The sequence below is a fragment of the Triticum dicoccoides genome, chromosome 6A (genome assembly GCF_002162155.2).
Source record: "Triticum dicoccoides isolate Atlit2015 ecotype Zavitan chromosome 6A, WEW_v2.0, whole genome shotgun sequence".
Lineage (NCBI taxonomy): Eukaryota > Viridiplantae > Streptophyta > Magnoliopsida > Poales > Poaceae > Triticum > Triticum dicoccoides.
In genome coordinates, this window is record NC_041390.1 from 199,986,463 (window position 1) to 199,990,956 (window position 4,494).

A 4,494-nucleotide genomic window follows, 5' to 3' on the forward strand; every position below is an offset into this window, starting at 1 on the left:
TACTTTTCCTTTCGAAGAACCAAAGCGAGACTCTTTCCTTTTGCAGAAGTAAACAATACCTTACCGAGTCGTGCGAGCCAAAAGCGGAGCGGAAACTTTTGGAATTTTCTGTGAAAAATGAAAGCAGAGAGGAAAAACAAAGACGGAATATCAAACCGGAAACCAAAACAGAATCTTCTACGTTGAAAAACGCACGGAGCTACCAACCATTCACAACTTCCCGTTTTGGACCCCGATATCCACCTCTGAGACCTACCAAACTGATAGAATGTTTTTGTTTCACTAGTAAGCTTACACGTGCAATGCATGTATGAAAATAAATAATAATGTTTGAAAACACGTACATTAAATAAATACACAATGCTTGCGATATCTATGTGTAAATTAAAAATGAACAGCGTGGAATCATGTTGCCATGTAATAAAGATAATAGTATATTGTTTCATCCATTTGATCTCTAATAGGTTAAAAGAAGAACATTAATTCAACTAATTAATCCTCCAAATTCCCATTGTTAAACATATCGATTCATTGGACAAGCTAACTCTATCATGATACTTCTTAATATAACATGATTTCAGTATACGATATAAATTGGTCCATAGAGAAAGATCCAATTGAAGAAGAAAATAGAAGTACAATTTACACTATTTAGTATCCCATACCGTACTTCAACTCCTCTTTCCTCATGATGCCATGTAGATTTTCTCCCAGAATCCCGGTAAACTCTCTATTTCCTGTGATTCAAATAGAAGGGGAATTAGTTAGATAGGCACATAAATATATTGCTTAGAAGCTGAAATCACTATGTAGTTCCATTTAATTCTAAAAAGCTAGTAATATCTAGGTCGAGCGTACAAAATAAAATTATATGCATTTTGGACACTTACAAATCAACTGTTCCAAATAGTACAAATATGTGGAATGGATGGTAATTATTTTGAATCAGAGTATTCACACCTGTAAATTTTAATTCATAATGCTTTTCACCCAAAGTGGACGGACCCTTCTCCGGATCCTGTGCAAACGGGAGCTACATGCACCGGGTTGTTCTTAATGCTTTTCATTATGGTCTACTACCAATAGATCTGTCATATGCTACTACTACGCGGTGCATATTTACATTCTAGAAGGGATTTTTTACAGGAACGGTCACTGAATTTGAAGAAGGCAATGTTGATACTGGAAGATGAAACAGCTGCATATAAATCTCAATATGGAACCAGGAAGAAAGGCAAAGATACCCAACAGTCCATACACCTAAGAGCACCTCCATGTGACATGTAGATAAAAAATTATGAAAGGGAAAGAACATAACTTGCTAAGAAGACTTACTGAATATGCTTGTCTTTGGCTCATCCAATTCTCCGATTTATTTTATTCTGGCTCCTTGAGGTGCTATATTTTCCTTTTCAATTTCTAACTGAATGTCAGCTGGATTCTCCCACCATTCTCTTTATGATATATGGTTGCAGGATAAAGTTTCAATGGAAGTACAATTTCAAGATGAAAAGTCCTTTGTGCATCGTGAAGATTGTTCAGTTTATGAAACCGCAGAAAGAAAAATCATGGAAAAAGCTTTTATATGTCCAAGGATACAACAACCAGCATATTTGAGGAACGTTGCCAATCAGAGGTTGTAACATAATACCTTGTTATTGCAAAACTTCCTTCTACATACCGATGTAGACATCTAACAACACACCATCCACGTAGACATACTAAACAACATGTTCTTATCTTGACCCAAGAAGTGGAATCCGTGCATTACCCTCCTTACACATGTTAAAAAAATATTCATATATCATGACAACAATCCTACTTAATTGAAACACTGCTAATTGGCGAGAAAGATCCATAAGTATGTGAATTCATTGGAGAAGGCACTTCCTAGTCTCGTTTATTTCCTCAATGACAATCATACTGAATGAAAACAATGTGAATTGGCAGTTATATGCTTCCACTTCAGCTATTGACTGCGCCTATTCTATTTTTTAACGGGGAACCCTCTATTCATATCATTTTACAAGATGACAAAACTTCAGGAAAAAATTACTGCAATGACCCTTTTTCCCAGCATTTATTCTTTAGAAAACAATTACTTCAAAATTAGGGAAAACTTCTTGGAAATTGCAGGCAAATGCACAGTGCATTTATTTATTAGCTTACACAAAAATGATACAAAGTTAACAAATAACTTTCCTGTCCAAATATCATGCCAATTGTATCAGACAGAAGTCAAATGGATTAACTAATGAAAAGATAATGTTACATTGTTATTCAACATTCTATTGTTGTGATATCAATCAAATATAATTTTTGCACGTGGTGGCGTTGTTGTCAGTTTTCTTTTACCCATGCTGATAGACACTATAATCATTTGATCCTCCCTCATGCTCATATGTTATAGCTCCTCCTATGCTCGCTCCTCATATTATTACTTAAAGTCATTTGAACCTACAGAGTTGGCATATACTTTCAAGCTAAAACTGATACTCAGTCCTGTTACATGAAAATGCCATCCATTCTCCATGATCTGTTTAATTCACAGTTCCTAGCAGTCCACATTCTACTCATGTTACAAACAGCTGAATGTTTTCTAATTATTTCAGGCAACACTATGTTAACTGAAGTGGTCAATAGGCAATAGCAGACGTTAAACCGTTCACCTCTAGCACACATCACTTTCTCTTGCCATTAGTTAGATTAATTAAAGAATCAAACTTGCAGGCACAATCATAAGATGAATGTAAGTTAAATTCTTCTAAACTTGATATATATTAATCGAGCTTAATAAGAATCAGTTCTTACCAAATGACTTGCTTCCAGCATGTGACACTGTACTCTCGATCCTTCTAAGTACATCCCATTGGAACAACTGGAAGGAAAGGAAAAAAACTATAACCAGAACCAAGTGAGGATAGGTTAAAGTACGGTAAGCAAACAATCCAGATTTATTGCGCTAGAGAGTGGACCTTCTGAAGCTTGGAGTGCCGCTGCGCTCTTAAGTCTTTTCATCATGAACATGTTATCAGCCTAGTCAATAGTCATGCAAGAAAAATCGAGTGTCATTAGATGAGGAAAATTGTTGCAAATTAGAAGAGCGTAAGCTGAAGATTCTAAATGAGAAGGAATTCGGAATTTTCAGCTACAACTCATCAACTTTTATAGTCAGAGATGCCTTGGTTCTCATGTGTACACCGATTCCACTGCTAATCTGCCACTAAATCAAACAAGAAAGACACAGTTATGGTGATGCTACACCGTACACGGCCAATCATATGCCAACATTTGACTACATTTTCGATAAAAGGAATATATTAATATCGCGAAGATGCCAACATTTGACTACATAACCGAACCCAACAATTATGGGATGTAAATACCTGGGGATGAAGGAGTGGGAGACCCTCATGATCTGCCTATCTTCCCTTCTACTCCCTGGTAGCAATCTTATTACGGACCTTGCGGTGGCACGAGCGTGCTTGTGGCGGCCAAACTCACGATTCCGTGAGGTGGTATGACGAATGACTATGAGGGTGAGCACAGTGTGGTAGATCTGCAAGGCCATGCAATAAACGATGCCAACCGTCGTTCGACTAGGGTCTCGCTGTAGAAGCACCGGTGAGAGGGAGAGCACACCATGGTAGCAGTGACGCTTGGAGGGAGGGAGGGCAGGGTGCTGCCGTGATGACTCTGGGCGGCGGGGTGGGCAACGGCATTGCCGTCGTTGGCTACATCCTCCTCCCCGTCTTCCCACCTCCCTCTCCAATTCATCCCTCTCCAACCTGCCATGTCGCCCCACAAGGATGCGTTAGAGATGAAATTCGTCACAGTTTGGGAGCTTCAAAATTCAAAGTAGTTCTCTGGAATTTTGGCGAGGAAATTTGGGATTTGGACATCACACCTCCAGGTGAGATGTTTTCATCCACCACCACCACCACAGGGGCTCAATAGGAAGGGGGAAGGGGGAAGCGGGACTGGCTAGGGAGGCGGCGGCGTGTTGTAACGGGTATACAGTGTTCCGCAGGATGAGGGGATGCGCCGCTGAGACAAACAAGGCATCACACGGAAAACAACAGGGAAGAAGGAACAATCAAGACATGAACATCATGTTCCCCGTCGCACAAGCCATGGTTGGAAGATGTCCATCCTAGTCGCGTTGTTGCCGAGAGGGACGATGGAGAGGTGGGGCAACTCCTGGTCGGCCGGCGTCGGGGGCGTGTGCAGCCTCTGATCACCGCGGCGTCCGTGTGAGCAAAGGCGACCGGTGCCTCGCCCTTGTCCTTGTCTCGCACAGTTTCTCTACGTAGAAAATAATTTGGTGCATCGATAATTGATTGATCGTGCACTAGGCATATATATATATAGGTACAAGGAGTGCGACCGGTATCTTGTCTCCTAAGATACACGTACATACAGAGGGAGACAGATACAACAGGTACTGCATACAGGACCCAGACCTACGTACATGTACACATGTTCAACACCCCC

At 40.3% G+C, this 4,494-nt stretch overlaps 1 long non-coding RNA gene across 1 annotated transcript; it reads right to left on the reverse strand.

Annotated features, from left to right (window-relative positions):
* Nucleotides 1-438: 438 nt before the first annotated feature.
* On the reverse strand, nucleotides 439-4,192 carry LOC119319079. The gene is made up of 6 exons (XR_005154344.1): nucleotides 3,908-4,192; nucleotides 3,387-3,788; nucleotides 2,976-3,223; nucleotides 2,812-2,898; nucleotides 1,336-1,408; nucleotides 439-737 (listed from the first exon to the last, which is right to left on the reverse strand). It is a non-coding gene; the product is annotated as an uncharacterized LOC119319079 (long non-coding RNA).
* Between the last annotated feature and the right edge of the window lie 302 nt (nucleotides 4,193-4,494).